The 21,279-nt window shown below is 41.8% G+C and overlaps 1 protein-coding gene and 1 long non-coding RNA gene across 23 annotated transcripts in view; one reads left to right on the top strand and one right to left on the bottom strand.

Moving 5' to 3' along the window:
• The window catches only part of TPD52L1 (TPD52 like 1), a 96,996-nt gene that overhangs the window by 33,033 nt on the left and 42,684 nt on the right, over positions 1-21,279 (bottom strand). The gene's annotated exons all lie outside the window — the stretch shown is intronic.
• Positions 308-15,237, top strand: LOC127492971 (uncharacterized). The gene is made up of 3 exons (XR_007922841.3): positions 308-455; positions 1,339-1,389; positions 15,145-15,237. It is a non-coding gene; the product is annotated as an uncharacterized LOC127492971 (long non-coding RNA).

Below are 21,279 nucleotides of genomic sequence, written 5' to 3' on the forward strand. Positions count from 1 at the left end.
TTATGTTAATGGCTGAAAGATTCAGAGTGGCAACTTGATCTAATTGTACCATCTTCGAGGTGGGACTGGTGAGAGATTTTTAGGTCACTGGAGTTTGCCCTTGGAAGGCAGTTCTTGCAACACAGTTGGTTCGTTAAGCCAAGTTTGGCCTAGCATCACTCTGCCGCTTGCAGGCTCACCGTGGGATGGCTCCTCTGCACACACTCCACCAAGGCCAGCCTCCACCAGATGCCACACTAACAGAGCCACCCAATCCTGAACTGTGAACCTCCAAATTGTGATCTGAAATAAACCTTTTCCTTCCCAGGGAGCTCCTTTTGGGTATTTGACAGTTAGGAAAAGCTGACTAATACAATGACTCTCCACTGAGAAAACAACTAAAAATTCCAGAAAAGAAAGACAGACGCCTTCCTGAGCAGCTGAGGAGCACCAAGGAGTCAAAGAACCAGTAAGGGGTGAGTGTTCAGCCTCACAGTTACGATGCTGGTTAAGACGCCCACACCCTCTAATCAGAGTGCCTGGGTCTGGTAGCTGGCCCCAGTTCCTGACTCCAGCTTCCTGCTACTGCAGACCTAGGAGACAGCAGGTGACAGCTCAAGCAATTGGGTCCCTGCCCCAACCTGGGTGACTCAATCTCCGTTCCTGGCTCCCAGCCATGGCTTGGCCCGGTCCAGGCCATTGCAAGAATTTGGGGAATTTCTTCCTCTCCTCTGTCTCACAAATAAATAAAGGGAAAATGGGACACCTGAGATATAAACAAAACAAGCTTTCATATAATTAACTCTGTATTTGTCACACAGGTGAATTCCCTATTTGATTTTCACAGTCTCATGGGAGTTAAGGGGCAGAACCAAAGCCAAGGCCACCCAGGAGAGGAGTTTAATGTGAGACCCCTGCACAGGGCTACATCTGATAGTCAGGTGACCAGGAGATAAATCCTTTGCCCTGGGCTGACATTGTGGCTCAGAGGGTTAAGCTGCTCCCTGCAATGCTGCCATCCCATATCGGAGCACCAGTTCTAGTCCTGGCTGCTCCACTTTCCATCCTGCTCCCTGCTAATGTGTCTGAAAAAGCAGCAGAAGATGGCCCAAGTGCTTGGGCCCCTGCATTCATGTGGGTGACCCAGATGAATTACCTGGCTCCTGGCTTTGGCCTAGCCAGCCTTGGCCATTGTGGCCACATGGGGAGTGAACCAGCAGATAGAGGACCTCTTTCTTTCTGTCTCCTCGTCTCTCTCTGTCACTCTGCATTTCAAATAAATAAATAACTCCTTAAAAGAATGTGAGGACATTCAAGAATAAATGTTAAGTTTTTTTTTAAACTCTTTGTCCCCCATAGGTATCTGCAAGGAAAGGGGCCCATCTTGAAACTCAGCAGTCAATGGATAAGGTAATGATTATGGCTTGGATATTTTTGGGTGTCTCCCAAAGTCCTATGTGTAAAAGTGCATGCAGAGTGGTGCTACAGGGAGGTGGTAGAAACTTTAGCAGGTGGAGCAAGGTAGAAGGTCCTTAGGTAACTGGGGGTGTACTGTAAAGTGTTGGTGACCTCTTGAGTTCTTGCAACAGGATTGATTAAAAAAAAAAAAAAAAAAAGTCTGGGTTTGTGCCCAGCCACTTTCTCTGCCTCTTTTCTCACCACATGACCCTACCTCCACACTGGGCTCCTCCGTTGCCATCCACCAACCTCAGCAGACACAAAACAATTGGATACCTAGTCTTGAACTTAAACATTCAAAACCGAGCTATATAATCCTTTCTCATGTCACAGTTAGCTGTCTCGGGTATTTCATTATAGTAATGAAAAACTGACTAACACAACCATGATTTAAAAATTGGGGATCCTGGTTTTCTCTGATGATAGAGGGGTAGAGATGGGAAATGGGGGCACCCAGAGAAACCCTCAGAGGATTAATGATAATGCTCCATTTCTGGGATGCTGAATTTCTGGGCATGGCTATTTTTGTACCTCACCCTTATTTTGTAAGTACTCTTTTGTACAATTATCATTATTTAACAATTAAATGGATTAATCTGTTAACTAAATTAACAATTAAAATGGATTTGGTCTAAAGTCAAAAGAGCATGAGAAAAATTATCTTGCAAAATCAGAACAGTTTAAGAAAAGAGAGTAAAAAACAGGGTGCAATTTTGCACAGTTCCTCTGAAACTGGTCTCAGTATCGAGTCTCACGTATCCACAATATTCTGTCTGAATTCACAGTGTGCACTAACATCCTGTGTCACCAGTAGCACACAAACACACACTAGTAAACATGGTATATTGCTGATCAAAGCTTCATTGGCTTCTGGTCCCTTCCACCTACTCCCCATCCCAATTTCAATACTAAGTAATTTCCTTCTTTTATAAGTAATACATGTTGGGGCTGCTGCTGTGGTGTAGCGGGTAAAGCCGCTGCCTGCACTGCCAGTATCCCTTATGAACGCAGGTTCGAGTCCCGGCTGCTCTACTTCCAATCCAGCTCTCTGCTGAGGCCTGGGAAAGCAACAGAAGCCCCGTACCCGCGTGGGAGACCCGGAGGAAGCTCCTGGCTCCTGGCTTGGGATAACTGGCTCTGTATAACTCTTTCAAATAAATAAACAAATCTTTAAAAAAAAAGTTTGTTAATGAAGAGCAGTTTAAACAATGACAGTTATCTGTTAAAATGGTTACAAACCATGATTTTAGATCAATAACTACATCCTACATTTGTGGCAAACAGGTACATGTTACAGAATTTCTTTTCAATGTTAAATAATCCTGTAGTATATTAGGGAATTAAACAAATCTAGCTGTTATAACCAAAGGGAGAAAAATGTATAGTTTCAAAAGAATAAAAAGATTTAATAAAAGAAATCAAGAAAGAGGATTAAAATTAAAATTTACTATGTCTTAAATAATAGAGTTAAGACTATAAGATTTATAACTTAATTATAATTGCTTCATGATGCTTGGTAAAAATAACTCAGGTATCCTTTTAACATAAACATCAAAATATCTACATTTATTCTCCAAAGGAAAAATTATTGAGCTAATCTTATTACAATGGATTTATGATTATCTTTATATTCACAAAAAAAGCTAATATAAGTCAATTCCAGAACAGTGAAAATTAAAGACATAAAACAAGCTTATTTATTAGAATTCTACTTTCTGCACATTTAATAAAACTACCATGAAGTCCTAAATATTTTTCATGCACCTCTGTCACTGAGGTGCTTTTTATTCATTTGTTAATGACTTTATGTCTCACCTATTATTGAATCACAGGTACAACAGAAAGGACTTCAAAAGCGTTTGTTCCTCTTGTCCTGGAAGTTTTTTTGGCAGAGGCTTCAAATGTCAAGAAGAACACAATGGGTGCTTTACATCCTCACATTCTAAAGCAAAGGACTGAACCCCAGTGCAGGACATGCCAAGAGCGTCCCTCTAAAACTGGTTCGTCCAGGGCTGGGGTCACCTGCTTCCATTCTTTGAGAGGGAGGCTAGAGTGGAGTAGGCAAACAGTGGCCTTGCCGGAAATTTGCGTACAAAAGCAAATCATCAAATCAAATAAAAACTCCCACCTCCAGAAGGCCATCCCACCTGCATGCACATCTTTCTATCTTTTCTTACACACCTTAGCACACATATTACCCCTCCCCGATATTTTAACATCCCAGAAATCAGAATGCTTCTTTTTTTAACTTTTATTTAATAAATATAAATTTCCAAAGTACAGCTTATGGATTACAATGGCTTTTTCTCCCCCATAACTTCCCTCCCACCCGCAACCCTCCCCTCTCCTGCTCCCTCTCCCAGAATGTTTCTTATAACCTTATAATTAATTGGCATTTTTTTCTTTCTTAGTGGTATACAATAGCTATCTTAAAATCTTTGGCACCTTACATTAATATATATATTTATATATACACACACATATATATCATAGGTAATTAAAATGAGATCACACTGTTTTGTAATTGGATACTTTTTTTCTTTTCTCATTCTTTTTCATCTCATCTAAAACTTAACCATATCAAAGATTCTCAAAGGATCCCATAATATATTTAGAGCTGGTTTGCCAAAATTGATAGCCAGTTCACAACAACATATTCACTTAGTGGTTATGTATCTTTTCCTTAGGCATCTTTTCCTCTAGTATTACAATGACTTATAGAAGAGCCCTGGCTCTGTCCTGGAAAATTCATCCAAATATTTTGATTAATGATTCATCAGGTGATTGCAAGACTTGGTGCATTGATGTTGGAAAGAATGTTCCTTGAGGCAAGCAACTGGTACCAGGGTTAAGCTGCTGCTTGTTTCTTTTCTTTTTTAAAAAGATAATTTATTTATATATTTATTTATTGAAACTCAGGAGTTACAGAGAGCAGTAGAGAGAGGAAAAGAGAGATCTTCCATCTGCTGGTTCACTCCCCAGGTGACTGCAATGGCTAGCCCTGGGTCAGAGCCAAAGCTAGGAGCCAGGACCTCCATCCAGGTCCCCCAACATGGGTGCCAGGACCCAAACCTTTGGACCATTTTCCACAGCTTTCCCCAGGCCACTAGCAGGGAGCTGGATTAGAAGTGGAGCAGCTGGGACTTGAACCGGTGCTCATACGGGATACTGGCATTGCAGGTGTCAGCTTGATTTATTTTGCCACAATGCCAACCAAGACACTGCTTGTAAGGCCTGGGTCTGCACCACGGCTCAGTTTCACCGTGGACACAGATGCTTTACGTAACACTACTACATGGTAGCTTGTAATTAGCCTCACTGCTCAGTTTAATGTTCTAGTTTAATCTGTCCAGTCCTGAGAAGAGGAGGACACTCCCCTTTCTGGCCATTGATTAAAGGATGGACACCTGACCCAGGGGTAGCCTCTGGATTCCTCTCTTGGGATTTTGAGCTAAGATAGAAAGGATAGATAAGGGGAGAAAGGTTAAAGTAGATACGGGCAGAATAGTACAGACAGACCTAAATATTCCTCAGAGCTCCCCAAGGACGTCTGCTCATTCACTCATCTACCCATCCATTCAAAAACATTTATTGAGAATTAAATGCTACAAAGGTCCCTTTATCTAACTAGCCTGCCTCTGCTGAGGCCTGTTTGACTTCTGAATTTTCTTAAGCTTCTTCTTATCCTTAAAATAAACCTCAGGTTTCCCTTGAGCTAGTGTGAATGTCTTTTTCTTTTTTCAAATAAACTCTGAGATAAACAAAGACAATAGTACCACAGAATTCAGGTAAAAGAGATCATTCTGAACTCTCCACCAAGTTTCAGCTCCATGACTTCAGTATGTTGCCATGACCTCAAACTAAATTAATCAAAACTTGAAGGAAGTATTTGTTGGCCCAAACTGACATTCTCTAAATGTGCACAGGTCACTTTGTTACTTGCACAATGTTTAAGATCTTGTCTGACATAAATGATCAGAGCCTAAATCATACCTGAACTATAAATGGTAATTTCTTTCTTTGCTTCCTGAGCTCAGTCCCCTTCGCACTGCAGAGGGCTAGGGGTGAGCACTAGTTACCAAATCACGTTTTCCCTCCAGCACACATCAACATAGCAGCACTGTTCAAGGCATTGGGATTCCCTGAGACAGAGAAGACTGTAGCTATCAGTTGTTGGTCTATGGTTTCTATTGGGGTTCTAAGGCAAATCTTTTAATAAGGTTTAAGCCTAAAGACAGGTTATCTGGAAATATCCCTGTACACACACAGGGAAAAGCCCAGGGGTCCTAGTTAAACCAGAAAGCTGGGACTTTCCTGCAACTGCGATGAGGATTTCTGGAGAGGCCAACCAGGAATTTCCTGCAGGTGAGGGAACAGGGCCAGTTTCCCGGTCTCCTGAGTTGCCTGTATTTGGGAAGATGAGCAAAGACCCCACAACCATGGGCTTGTTTTTAGAGGCTGAGCTCCACATGCCTGGCCTTTAACAACAAGGGTCTCCTGATAGCACAGACCAAAAAGAACCCATGGTTCCATTTGGGTCACATCTCCATAGGTGGTAGCCAAGAGTTGGCTGTCTCAAAGCTGTTGACAGGGGTTACTAGGGCTTAAGCCTGAAGCCAAGAAACTAAAACAAGTTAAGCTATTTTCCAAGAAATGAAGTAGCCTGACACAGGTCTAAAGTCCAATGTTGGAATTCAAAGTGTGTCTGGGAAATAAATCAAGCTTCTCTGTAATGTTGTCAGCACTGGTGTAGCTGTCACACAGCACTTTATCAGCACCTGGACCACTCTCAGGCACTCACTGCTTTGTCCTGTGTCATGTCTATTTGGTGACATGTCCTGTCTCCTTCCCAGAATGCACAGAATAACAGAAAACCTGTTTTGTTCACCCTGGCATGCTGAATATTTCCTAACATACTGATGGAGGGGCAGATCACAGCTAAGGGTGAAATGCACTTGTGCCTAGAGCCACTGATGAGAAAATATCTCCAGAAAGAGCAGCCCAAGATCAGTCACTTGAATGTCACATTAAAGGCTAACAAAGAGTATCTGACAACTGTAGAAGCTCAGAAGATTGCAAGGTGACACCCCCTGCTTCACCAACCCCTCTGGGAACTCTCAGTCCTTCTTATAGAAACAGTTTCTTCCATTTTTCCTCTTGAATTGGACAGTGTCTGAGAGAGAGAGAGAAGTTTCTCTCCTCTTGCCCAGGTTCCAAGCCCTTTTTCCTCTCATACAGAAAACAATCTTAGGGAGTCGATGACTTGGCACCACAGGTTAAGCTGCTGCTTGGGAAGCCTGCATCCCACATCAGAATGCCTGGTCCAGGATCCTGCTACCCCACTTCCCATCCGCTTCCTACTAATAAATCCTTGTAGGCAGAAGACTATGGATGAAGTGCGTGGGCCCTTGCTACCCACATAGGAGACCTGAGTGGAGCTTCAGGCACTTAGCTTCAGCCTAGCCCCAGCTCTTGGTGTTGCAGACACCTGAGCAGTGATCCAGCAGATGGAAGATCCCTCTCTTTGTGCCTCTGTTGCTGTGCTTTTCAAGTAGATGAAAATCAACATTTTATTTTTTAAAAAAATATCTTAGACAAATCGGGCTGGTCTTAGTTGCTCTCTTATGGTACTTGACATAGAGAAAAGTTAGTGAGGGACCCCCAGATCCTCAGCTGTAACCAGTCAGCATAACAACATACCACTCCTAAACTGTACTGGGTTCCTGTCTCTGAATCATGCAAAATATATCCTGAAACCAAGAAATCAGACTTGTATGATGGCTGTCACTCCTGCAGGAACTTTCTCTCAGCTGCTCGATTATTTTCTTAAGGGAGGAAATAGAACATATGTGTTTTTCTTTTTAACCACGTGCTATCTACCAGGTGTGTTACTTTATCTTCTCTTGTTTCATCCTCCCCAGAAGCACACTGGGAAGGTGGCATCAAGTACTGTAATGGGTCTGAGATGTTACCCAACTTGAAACTTAACAAGTTTGTTGAATTAATTCCCTAAGGTGAAAAAAAGTCACGATTATCAAGTCTTCTTGGTGTCATTTGTGTATTATCTATGCCATTTGTCTAACCCTTTTAATTTTTGTCACTATGAAAATGATTCAGGCTTCTCCCTATATACTCAGACTACTGAAATGTTGGCTAAATTTCATCTCTCTGCTTGCATTCTCTTTTCCCACCACTAAATCTACACAACACTCAAGTTAGTATTTTGAACACATTACTGTCAGCATGTCAAAACCCAGCCAAAAGACAATCAATCAATAGACAGATCTCAAGCCCAAATCTGAAAATTCTTATGCTAGCTTTCAAAACCTTCCATGGCTGGCTACAAGTGATGATTCTAATCAGATTGCCCATGATTTTCCCACCTAAGCCTCTAAACCAGCCGGACTGTCATATGCAGTGTTCCTCCATCATGTTCCATTCATTCCAATGCTTTTGTGCCACTTAACTCACTCCCCAAAGCCTCTCTCCTCTTACTACTCAGTTTCTCTTCTAAGAAACCAAGTTACTCAAAACACTAGAAGAACAAGTGTCATATTGTGTGCCTTAATTTGATCTAAAATGTTGACTTTTTTACCATATACCAAAATATGTATTCTACTATATATTGTATACAGTATAAATATCATTGAAAGTTGCATTATAAATTGTACTGAGACACATAAAAATATATATTACTGTAACTGCAGTTGAAGAAGTTTCTGATGAAAATGTTTCAGATACTGTCCTGTAAACATGCATTGTCCCTATTAGAGTGTGCAGAACACATGAGTCACCATTATTAATAGTACTGTTTTCTAAAGCTGTGGTTTCATTTAATAATATGGTTAGAAACAAATTATATCTGTTATGCTCAGCTTGAGAGTTTCTGATCAGCTGAATAAATATTTTTATGCCTTTTATTGCCATTTTATTTAAAGATGCTTCTGAAATAGTAGAATATTAAATCCTTATACTTTGTCTTTCTGGATATTGTAAAATATGCTATTTAGATGACAGTCCAAATTCTTACATACTGATTAAAACTAACTCTAATGTGAAGAAAGGTTTGTGACTGGCCAAAATCTAACTTTGGCTAAAAAAGGAAGTGACATACTATTAAATAAAGTGGTCAACAAATATAAGGAACCATTCCCTTCCACTTCTCATTCACTCATATCTACAATGTGACTGTCTCCTTACTGCAGAAGGAAATATATTGATGTAAAATTCCTATGTTAGCTGTGTATCATAGATGTCACCAAGATTCAACAGAATTAAAATTAGCAGAAAATATGGGGTATCCCATGGATAACCAAATACTACACAGTTCCAGTGTTCAAGGAACTCAAATCAGTTCAATGTTTCCAGGGTAACATAAGCTCGTTTTTCACTTCTGTGGCCAACATCTGATCAGTACTCTAACACACCTCAGGATAAGACTCACAAGCAAGCCTGGATTGGCCTCATTTATCCAAGGCTTCTTGGTTGCATGATCAATCCATTCCCACAGGATGGTCCTGTCCTGAAGGTATTGCCAGGCACTGGAGTGATGGGCAGGGCCTGTTCTGTGGCTGCAATGATACTGCCCAGATCCATGAGAGTGGCTTACTTCAGGATATCCTTCATTTGCTGGACTTGCTAGCGAAAATGCCAGTGCATCAGGACCCACCTTTAACTACAGTGTAAGATCAGCTAGACCTCCAGGCTGGAATCCTCAAAGTGGGCACATAGCTCAGAGGTATCATATTCCACCCTATCTTCTGTGGCTTTTTAGGTCCTGAAACTTTATTATGCCATTTCACACCATAGTGATCAGCCTCTCTAATGATACTTTCTACTAACAAGTCTCCTGAGAGACTGAATTGCCTAGTAGACCGAATATCTTCCATGGCAAATTCTGTGCTTTTCACATTCTCAGAATGAAATCTGCCTGACAAACCAAAAGAACAGCAAAAGATTATGTGATAAGTACTGTGAAGAATAGGGAAAGCTGGATGATTTCAAAATATCCTAGCACTTAATGTGCTGTATTTTAATTGCATGATTTGTTGCCTTTTTCTTCCTTTATATTGTAAAGTGCTTTATTCTTTATATCACCACTGCCTTTTTTCTAGTAAACACTCTATAAATATGTGTGCAATAATTTAATTAACCATCATGGTCTGACACATTCAATGTCTATAAACTCATTCTGACACTCATGCAAGGGGTCCTCTCTCTCCTTGCAGCATTGAAGATGAAATGATCAAGATGTTAGACCAAGGCAATGGGCATTGATAAGGGCAGGAAAAAATATGTGACAGAGATGCCACGATCGTCACATATCAGTGCCATTACTCCATTCTGGTTTCAGTGCATTGACTCCTTCAAGGACTACAGTAAGCCAGAGGCTAGCTTTCATTCTAACAGCATCCTGCTCCAGTTTACATTTTAATAGTTCCAGATGAAGCAAACCCTAAATTGTCGCTTTCTTAGAAAAGCCACACGTAAGCAAGGTGAGAAAGGTTAAGATGAATCAGGCTCCTCACGACATCATGGTGACCGTAGAAATGTTAACCCCATCTGGCAACTGAAGGCAGCTACAGCAAGATCTTATCCGCTCTCTGGACAAGTTGAAAACTGATTGACAGGTATTTCTGCGACTGTCTATGGCAGAATGGTGTCAGTCTTCAAGTCACCACCACATACTTGTGTTCTGTTTTCCAACCTCAATATTGTTGTTTAGGACACATCAATAAAAAGAAAGCTTTACTTGATAGCGAACATTGTAGATGATCTTTAAAAACTGTTTTAGAAGTAGGTCAAGGGAATGAGCATAGGAAACATCAGGTTTTCTGAACTGAAAGCCAGAAATAGAGAAGCTTAAGATCCTTACAGACGGGGTGGTAGAAGTGCTCCTCCAGGGGCTGCTTCTGAACTTCACTCCACTGGGGGGCAGCTTGAATCACAACCAAAGAGTGAGCAGCTCAGACCAGGGCTTTTATTCCTGACATGAGGCCACATGACTTCATTTGTTGTGTTTTAGCTCCTCTGTCACCACTCTCAAAACCACAGAGCAAAACACTAAGCCAATTAAAATATACAAAACATTTTTCACAAATGTCAGCTTGTCCAAACTCCTACATTCCAAACATAAGATTAGGGCATTTTGGACATTTCTCCCATTTCAAACCATTACTTGTTACTCTTAAAAGGCACTGTTTGACACATGCAACCTAGGTTGCATATTGGATAAGATACAAGTCACACCAAAACAACCCAAAAATAAACTCATAAAAATACAACAGCCACAAATTTGTGAACAAAAACTAAACAAACAGTTAAGACAAAACAAAAAAAATTTATGGACCTGACCGATGGACTCCAGGAACTTCTTTCTCTGAATAAACTCCCACATTGCATGAGGAAAAATAGCTAAAAATATTGCAGGAATAGGTAGAGACAAACCAGAAAGAGCTGGGCCAACCAAACCTTCAAATCATCCTCTTCTCTGCCTCCCACCCTCACATCACAACACATTCCTCACACACACACATACACACACTCATTCACGTCAAATTCACCTCTCATGGAACTTGGAGAAAGAGGCTAAGCCTGACAAAAGATAAACCTCCAAATGTAACACCAGGCCATACATTTGTGCCCTAAGCAAGAGGGGAGACAATCTCACTATGCTAAAGGCAAACTTCTGGTTAATGCATTATTTTGAATTCAAGCTCATTAATAAATATTAACACCTGTTCCATTTAAGAAGAAAAGTCCTCGGCCAGCGCCGCGGCTCACTAGGCTAATCCTCCGCTTTGCGGCGCCAGCACACTGGGTTCTAGTCCCGGTCAGGGTGCCGGATTCTGTCCCGGTTGCCCTTCTTCCAGGCCAGCTCTCTGCTGTGGCCAGGGAGTGCAGTGGAGGATGGCCCAAGTGCTTGGGCCCTGCACCCCATGGGAGACCAGGAGAAGCACCTGGCTCCTGCCATCGGATCAGCGTGGTGCACTGGCCGCAGCGCGAGGGCCGCGGTGGCCATTGGAGGGTGAACCAATGGCAAAGGAAGACCTTTCTCTCTGTCTCTCTCTCTCACACTGTCCACTCTGCCTGTCAAAATAAATAAATAAATAAATAAAATAAAATAACAAAAAAAAGAAGAAAAGTCCTCATCTTCTTCCTCTTCTCTTCTTTTCTCCTACCTTCAAAAGTAGACTTGAGAACTGTATTCTCTTTCATTTTTAAAAACAGATATATTCTTTATCCATTTATTTGGCTCCCTGAGTCTTCCTGAGACACCCAAAGTATACCCAAGGGCTGTGGGATCTTTTTTCACCTGCCCAGCCCCTGAGGGAGTGAGACAGACACAGCTGGACATGCAGTCGGCTGCAGTGGACAGGCTACGTGACTCTGGGTCGTTCCTTGAACGCTCACCCATCTTTATGAAGTGCTATGTTCAGAGCTGGTTCAGGGAAAATAGTAAAATCATCTCCTTGTCAATGGAAGACATTCACCATGAACACAAAGTGGAACAAAATGTAACTCACCCCAAGGCATACTTAAAGAAAGGGGTAGATAGTAAGAAAGAGATCTCAGGCAGGCCCGAGTTTTTAATGCTCTCTAGTCCTTATTCAAAGTCAAGGCTGTGATAAGGACTACTGTGTGATGCCACGAAGCAGTCATCAATACAGACGTTGACTATGCGCACTGCAGCCAAACCCTGAAAAGCATTGCTCAGAGGCATTGACAGTTTTCCCTTGACTTTAAAGGAATTAGTTCCTAACACTCACCTTTCTCCAGTTACTCTGATTAAATCTTTAGAATTTCCAGAAGCTTTCACTGACAATTCCAGGAAGAAATCCCCTTTCCTTCTGAAACCTAGCTAAGAAAATAAATCCTAAAGAAAATGGAAATATGTGGTTTCTGAACTATGAAGTGTTCATCAAGAATAAAATGTGGGGGCCAGCGCTGTGGCAAAGTCAGTAAAGCTGCGACCTGCAGTGCCTGCGTCCTATATGGGCTCTGGTTCGAGTCCTGGCTGCTCCACTTCCAATCCAGCTCTCAGCTATGGCCTAGGAAAGCAGCAGAAGATGGCCCAGGTCCTTGGGTCCCTGCTCCTATGTCGGAGACCTAAAAGCTCCTGGGTCCTGGCTTCGGATCGGCACAGCTCCAGCAGTTGAGGCCAATTGGGGAGTGAACCAGTGGATGGAAAACCTCTCTCTCTCTCTCTCTCTCTCTCTCTCTCTGCCTCTGCTTCTGCCTTTGCCTCTGCCTCTCTGTAACTTTGACTTTCAAATAAATAAACAAATCTTTAAAAAAAAATAAAATGTGGAAGAATTAGAAAAGTTCAGGTCATAAACAAGAAAATGCAACAGCCAAATGAAATAGGAAAAGACAATTAACCTTACTGCTAATATGGGAAATACAAATGAAAATCACCAAGATATACTACTTTTTTATCTGAGTGATTAGCAAAAATGCAAAGGTGGGATATTAGCCTGTGCTGGCAAGATTGTGAAGAAATGGATTCTGCAACACATCCTTGGCTACTGCACTGAGATTGGAGAGTCTTTGACCCTGTGATTCCACTTCTGAGAATCAATCTTATGGAAAAACAGGAGTGAACCCAAAAAGATCCCCATAAAATATCTACTGCAGCATTGCTGGTAGCAGTAGAAAACTGCAAAAACCTGAATGCCCATCAAGAGAGCAACAATTCAAACAAGTACAGGATACCCACATTGCACACTATTTTTCAGGTATTAAAAGTAATTTTAAAATAAAAAAATTAGGGGCAGATGTTTGGTGTGGCATTTAGGAAGCTCATATCTCATATCAGAGTGCCTGCGTTCAAGTCTCAGCTCTGCTCTCCATTCCAGGTTCCTGCTCATGCTGACCCCAGCTGGGAAGCAGCAGGTGACGACTGGAACACTTGGGACCTGCCACCCATGTGGGAAACTCAGATTGAGTTCTTGGCTCCTGGTATCAGCCTGATCCAACCCCGGCAGGCATTTAAGGAGTGAACCAGCAAATGGGAGCTATCTCTCTTTCAAATAAATCAAATCAATTAATAAAAATATTTTTTTAAAAATGAAAGATTACCTGGTATTTAAAAATTATAAAAACATAAAATAGAAGTACTAGAAATGGGAAAATAATAATGAATTCCATTAACATATTTTGACCAGGAGGAATTTTCATTGAATACTTTTTTTTTTTTTTTTTTGACAGTCAGAGTGGACAGTGAGAGAGAGAGACAGAGAGAAAGGTCTTCCTTTACCGTTGGTTCACCCCCAAAATGGCTGCTGTGGCCAGTGTGCTGCGGCAGTCGGACCGCGCTGATCTGAAGCCACGAGCCAGGTGCTTCCTCCTGGTCTCCCGTGTGGGTGCAGGGCCCAAAGACTTGGGCCATCCTCCACTGCACTCCCGGGCCACAGCAGAGAGCTGGACTGGAAGAGGAGCAACCTGGACAGAATTCCCCCCCCCCACACACCTGGACTAGAGCCTGGGGGGAGTGGGGGCGGTGGCCATTGAATACTTTTTATTTTAATTTTAATTAGTTTTTAACAGATTCAATGTGGTTGGAGATACAATTCTAAGAATATAAGGATATTCCTTTCTTCCCTCCCATCCTCCCTCTCCCCCTCCCTCTCACCTTCTTTTTCTATTTTATTTTTTTAGTTTTTGAGATAACATATTTTAAATTTACATTACAGTAAAAAGGCTTAATACCTCACCAAATAAGGTGTTTAACAAGTAAATAGGAAAAGACCCTAGCTTAGTAGGAATATAGAGAATGGCTATAAACAATAATTGAATGGAAAAAAATGACCATTTCACCCATATACAGTCAATTTTAAAGTAATTACAGATCATTAAAACTATAGTAGTATAGTATAGCATTCTTAACCACTGGTTTCACAAAGGTACAAAACAAAATTTTACAAAATTATATTTGTAGCAATACTAATACACATACTTTTTTTCTTTTTGCTTGTTTTTTAAATTTTTTAATTTTAGATTGTAAATATAAGGGAGAATATGTGATGTTTGTCTTTCTGGGTCCAGCTTATCTCACGCCACATGATGTCCTCCAGTTGCATCCATTTTGCTGCAAATGGTAGAATTCATTCTTTTTTTTTTATAGCTGAATAATAGTCTATTATGTATATATACCACATTTTCTTTGTCTATTCATCTGATGTTAGACACCTTGGTATATTGCTGAACTCAAAAAGTAAGTTGGTGAGTCATGATTGCACATGATCTACTTGGAAGAGGAAGAAAAATACCTTCTATGTAAACAGGGTTACCCAAGCATTTGTATCAACACTGAGGAAGGTGAAAAGGATGCACAGAAAACTGTTGATCCTGGCTACTGCAACAGTTGACACTGGACAGGGAGAGGAAGATGATTAACCCTGTTCCCCATTCCTCTGTCACTGGACTGTGACAATAAGCACAATTGTTAAACAGCTCTTAAACTTGTATTTTTAATTAAAAATTTAATATAGACAGATACAAAAGGATTACAGAAGCTGAAAATCTTATGGCAAGACAAAAATACTCCATCTAAGTCAGTTTTGATAAATTTTGCTTATTTTCAAAATATCCAGAACATGGGACTAGAGGTGCAGGAGCCTCATGCTGACACGTATTCTTCACAATCATTATCAAAAAGGAGACCTTTCCACCATCTAACTCAAATCACTCTCTCTGCCATTGTAGCAAATGCCTCATTCTGATTCTGCTCAACCAACAATTATTGCTGTCATTCTTTTTGGTGGGATTGGCGGAGATGCAAATACACAGTATCACTGGTGAGTTATTATACTTTAATGGGATTAACTGGGATGCATAGCAAAACACTGCTGAAGTAGACAACACCGAAAAAGGTGGGATGTGTTAGACATCCACAAAAACAGGATGATTTGTGTGCATTATGGTAAAGCCAATAAAGGAATATTATGTGTCATAAAACATCATTTTCCAGAAAAACAATGAATAACAACATAGAGGTCAAAACTTCATGTCAATTTTAAAATAAGTAAAATTGAGGTTTCAAATTTTATATCAAACATTATATGAAATGCATGTCTTTTTTCAACACACAGAAAGAGACCATTAGGAAAATATTCACAACATCCTTAACAATCAGTATTACTGGGAAGTAGACTCATGGGTGATTTTTTTCATTTATTTTTAACTATTTTCCTGTATTTTAAAAATTTTCTATAGCAATCATATATTAAGAAGAAACAGGCCGGCGCCGCGGCTCACTAGGCTAATCCTCCACCTTGCGGCACCGACACACCGGGTTCTAGTCCCGGTCAGGGTGCCGGATTCTGTCCCAGTTGCCCCTCTTCCAGGCCAGCCCTCTGCTGTGGCCCGGGAGTGCAGTGGAGGATGGCCCAAGTCCTTGGGCCCTGCACCCCATGGGAGACCAGGAAAAGCACCTGGCTCCCGGCTTCGGATCGGCGCGGTGCGCCGGTCGCAGCGCACCGGCCGCAACATCCATTGGAGGGTGAACCAACGGCAAAGGAAGACCTTTCTCTCTGTCTCTCTCTCTCACTGTCCACTCTGCCTGTCAAAAAAAAAAAAAAAAAAAAAAAAAAAAGAAGAAGAAGAAGAAGAAGAAACAGCATATCCTCCTAGATTGAGTTCCTTGGGCTTCTAAGTGAAACCTGCAACACCTAATGAGAAGCTGGCCTGGAAATCTCCGTAGAGCTTCTGCAGACTCTTCTCTGGGTGTGAAATAAAATAAACCCCTCTTAGACCAGCAACCCAGGAGCCCCTCCACACTGGATCCTTCCAGCCTTTCTCCACTGGGTAGCCCATTCTCCAGCTTGTGGTTTGGGTACGTCCTGCTGCCATTCCTCTGCTCATGCTCCTCTCACGAATCATGCCTTTTCCTACCATCTTCATGGGTCCCAACTTGTTCATCCTCAAAACCCAAGTCACATGGTTCCTACACTGTGAAGCGTTCCTCTGAAACAACTTCTTCCTCGTGCAGGTCGTAGCCTTGACCGCTGGTTCCACTTTAGCACCTGATGTTAGTGCCTGTGAGTCCCTACTTAAAAACAAACACTTCCAGAGCTGACACCGTCTTAATCGGTCTAGACCTTCAGCACCTAGCACAGCCATGGCATATAATAGGTGCTAAAAAGTGCTTAGCAAACAAAGGCATACGGTCGAGTAAAAATGAAGTACAATTTTATATCCTGTGAAATCACCCAAAAATCACCAAGGAAAAACAGGAAACATCACTGGATCAGTGAGTTCTTCCTGAGCAAAAATGTCACAAAGCGTAAAGAAAAGAAGCCATCTCACAAGCTGCAACTGAAAAGTCAAAATCAAAGGTCCATTGTCTTTCTTTTTTTTTTTAACCCATACTCATCTAAGATAGGGTTTTTATATGCGCAAAAGTAAAAAGAATAGATGAGTCTTTTCAAGTGTCTCAATCTTTCAGTGATAGCATTGAGAAATTATTAAGGATTGTGTGCATTTCTTGCTTATAGTCTTTTTCTACAAATAGAAAATATATATGGAGATCCATCCACTAAGGAGACATCACCAAAAATAATGGATCAACATGGAAAACAATGAGTCAAACTTTGAAAAGTGCCCTATGATTCCAATGCCTTTTATACCCTAAAATCATTTCAAAATTCCATTGACATTTTATTTCCAATACTTTGTGATATAAGTGCTTAATTCTCACACATTTTACTTGTATTTTTCAGGCAAACTACACTTACCATTTTTTCCTTTAGACTTGCATTTGATTTTAAATTAATCTTTCTTTTTTTTGAAATTAATCTTTCTATGTACAGAACTTTAGTAACGACTTTTCTTTTTCCTACATGTTATGAAAATATCAATAATTATTTAGTAAATCGCTCATATCTAGCAAGACACTTTTTAGGCTTTGTTATTGGTAAACGTTAAAGCCAATACAATCCAGCCTTCACTCCTTCAGTCTATAGTTCAGTAAATCAACTGCAGAGTTTGAATTGTCTATTTAAATTAGGGGGGCTTTTACTTTTTTTTTTTTTTTTTTTTTTTTTTTTGACAGGCAGAGTGGACAGTGAGAGAGAGAGACAGAGAGAGAAAGGTCTTCCTTTGCCGTTGGTTCACCCTCCAATGGCCGCTGCTGCAGCCGGCGCACCGCGCTGATCCTGGCAGGAGCCAGGAGCCAGGTGCTTTTCCTGGTCTCCCATGGGGTGCAGGGCCCAAGCACCTGGGCCATCCTCCACTGCACTCCCTGGCCATAGCAGAGAGCTGGCCTGGAAGAGGGGCAACCGGGACAGAATCCGGCGCCCCAACCGGGACTAGAACCCGGTGTGCCGGCGCCGCAAGGTGGAGGATTAGCCTATTGAGCCACGGCGCCGGCTTAATTTACTTTATAGAACTCAAAGCAACTTTTCTGTTCTCAAGGATAAGTCCTCTCTCACCAAAATCAGATTTAGTTTCCCAGCCGTGTATAGATTCCACAGGCTTGTGGTTTCTTAAAATGCCAGAGGCCCCTTTTAAGTGCAGAACATGTTAGTATGGTAACATGTGTTTATTCCTAAAGATGAGGGAAAATCAGCAAACCTCATCCTTTTTTTACTATGAGTATTTAATTAGAGTTTCTCAACTTCAGTACTTAACTGAAATTTTTGGCTGGAAAATTCTTGGTCGTGGGGAACCTGTCCTGTGCATTATAGAATGCTTGGCAGTATACTTGGCCTATGCCAATGAGTTATCAGTAGTATCCTTCCTCCCAGTTGTGACTATCAAAAATGTCTCCAGATACTGCTTGATGTTCCCTGTAGGGCAAAACTGAGCTCCATTGAGAACCCCAGAGGAAGCCTTGCTTGGGCAGAGAGACAAGCCTAACGTCCTGTTACACCTGCTGGGGGCTGACTCTTGTGCTCACAATGACACTTGTGCACTAGATCAAGATTTTCATGCACATTGTTTCACATGGGTGGTTTCACTATTCCTAATTCATGGAAGAGAAAATTTATGCTTGCAGAGAGGAAGTGGTGGATCTGGGTTCTCCTGCTTTTACTCTACCTAAGTAACCAACTGATCTCAGGGTGTCTTAGGACCTTCCAGTTTTTAACACTGGTCACACACTGATAGTCGTGGGTTTGTAAACAGATTTCCCCTACCCCATGCATTCAAGCAAGTGTTTGCAGAGATAGAATCAGGTAGCAATTCAATTCACTAGTCAGTGAGTAGTGATGGAGACTATGGAGAGAAAATTTGCAATTTGTCCATCTCCAGTAAACAGCTGAAAAACCACTTAGCAACCTGGCCACTAACGAGTCTCAAACACTACAGGAGACATCCTCGCAAAGACAGCAGGCACTCGAATTGCCCGAAGGAGTTACAGCACTGTAAGGGCCTCCCAGCAGCTGATGGCCTCTTGGATAGCCCGGTAGTAATCAAGATGCACTGGAAACCAACTGCAGACCCGAGTCTGAGAGAGCAACCACACCTCAGGCTCCTTCTCACGGAGAGCCAAGAGTTCAAGATCACACTCAGACGTGGCAGAGAGCCCTGCTATTGGCATGGAGCCCAGGATACAGTTCTAGACCCTGAGAGGTCTTTGTATTGCCCTTCCCGGATCCTGGCTTCTTCCTGCATAAGCACAGCCAAGAGCTCTCTCAGAGCTTCCAGGGCTAACTGATCCCTGGCCTGCCCCGGGCTGACCTGGAGTGGCAGTGTTTGCCCAGCCTCTCCCAAGTGGCCTCCAGCAGTGAGCTGCTGCGACCTGCCCTACCTCCCTCTTTCGTGTCCTTGTCTCTGGGGATCCTTGCGCCTCTACTATTTCAGTTGCATAACAGACACTCAAATGCCTTTTTTAAACTCTGAAAATTAGATGACAAAACCCCTCGCCTCCAAGGTTTCATGAATTTTATTTCTCTTTTGATTCTAATGCCCACTTCACCCATGAGTTGCACACATGACTCTTGCCACTCACTGATCACCTGAATCCTTAGTACTAAAATGTAAGGAAAAGCAACTAACCAAGTGGTTACAGCCCTTGGGGGTACATCTTGATTGAGAGTAACGATTTGAAGTGCACTCATTCTTGTTTCTAAAGAGTGGCCAAACCTTAAGAAAATATTAAATTATATTATTTTATAAGGGATAAGTTTGTACAGCTGATTAGTACTTTTTATTGTATTCTATTCTTGCTAGGAAATAGACTTTACCTTTAAAAACTCCTTTCAATTCTTCTGCCTCTTAGGGTTCTGAGCCCTGCACTTCTCAAAACAGTTTTTACCTCGGGCTTGGCAAGCAGGAAGAAGGCAGTGTCTCTTGATTTAGGGTACAGATATTTAGAGTACAAATATCATCCCTGGGAGAAAAGGAACCCAAAATAGAAATGAAAATGAGTTGCAGAAAAATAAGGAGAGTTGCATTCCTTGCAGTTCTGAGTTTGCAAACTCACTTCATACCTGCTCAGGATTGAACAGGATTACCAGGATTTGTGCATTTTTGAGCTATTAAATGAGAGATTATGAAGAGAACAGGCCTGCCAAGATGAGAAAATAACATAATTAAGAGGCTGGAAGGGCCAGCGCCGCGGCTCACTAGGCTAATCCTCTGCCTTGTGGCGCCGGCACACCGGGTTCTAGTCCCGGTCAGGGCGCCGGATTCTGTCCCGGTTGCCCCTCTTCCAGGCCAGCTCTCTGCTATGGCCCGGGAGTGCAGTGGAGGATGGCCCAAGTCCTTGGGCCCTGCACCCGCATGGGAGACCAGGAGAAGCACCTGGCTCCTTACTTCGGATCAGCACGGTGTGCCGGCCGCAGCACGCCGGCCATTGGAGGGTGAACCAACAGCAAAGGAAGACCTTTCGCTCTGTCTCTCTCTCTCTCTCTCACTGTCCACTCTGCCTGTCAAAAAATAAATAAATAAAAAAAAGAGAGGCTGGAAGGCCAGCAACGAGAGGGAGTGAAACTTCAGCAGGCACCCACGGTACAAATTAAACGCGGCTCTCCCTCGTATAGAAATGGATGGCAAAATCTTTTCTGGAGATGCCAATGGGAGCTCCAAGCCAAGACTGCTGATTAAAAGCACAGACCTGGCCAGAGGATTCGACAAAGGATTTTTTTTTCTTGTTTCTTTTCCTTTGCTTCCTTTTCTTGTTTTTCTACCCAATGTTTAGCATGATGGCTACACCTGTGATACAAAGGAAGGGGAATTTGAATGCTGAATCTGCCACTAGCTGTCTAAGTGGTTCTGAACCAAATTCCTACTTGCGCCTCCGGGCTGCATCTGTGATGTGAGGGAGACAGCAGGTCATGTTCTAATCCTGTTTCGGTACCACGGTGACAAGTGGGAGAGAGCATCTCAAAGCAGTCTGAGAGCAAATAGGAAATGTGAGGGGAGAAAAGGAAGTTCTGTTTTCATGGCAACTTGCATGATTTCAAGGAAATCTGATAAACACAAGAGAAATGTTACAGATAAAACAAACATCTGTTTTAAGCTACTAATTTGTGTTAAAAGTCATGGAGTTTATACAAGCTAGGAGAAAACATAATTCAATAAGTCATTCGATATGCAATATATTTCTTAAAACAGAGGCCAACATGATAATTACTTACATTTCCTTGTAGGGCACACACCAAAACTTGTTTATACCTTAAAACAACAAGGAAGTTTAATGAAACAATAATTAAGACGTTGGCATTACCCCAGATATTTTGTGGCTAAGGTAAATTCATGTTTGATCTTACTTTCTGCTACCATCACAGGATTAAGGATGTGGAATGAAGATTTAAGATAAAATACAGAGGAACAATGTCATTACAAACGATGACGACTCTGGAAACTACAAAAAGCTTATCATTCGTTCTTTACTTT

Source organism: Oryctolagus cuniculus, chromosome 5 (assembly GCF_051225735.1).
Source record: "Oryctolagus cuniculus isolate XC-2025 breed Fujian yellow rabbit chromosome 5, ASM5122573v1, whole genome shotgun sequence".
NCBI classification, from domain to species: Eukaryota; Metazoa; Chordata; class Mammalia; order Lagomorpha; family Leporidae; genus Oryctolagus; species Oryctolagus cuniculus.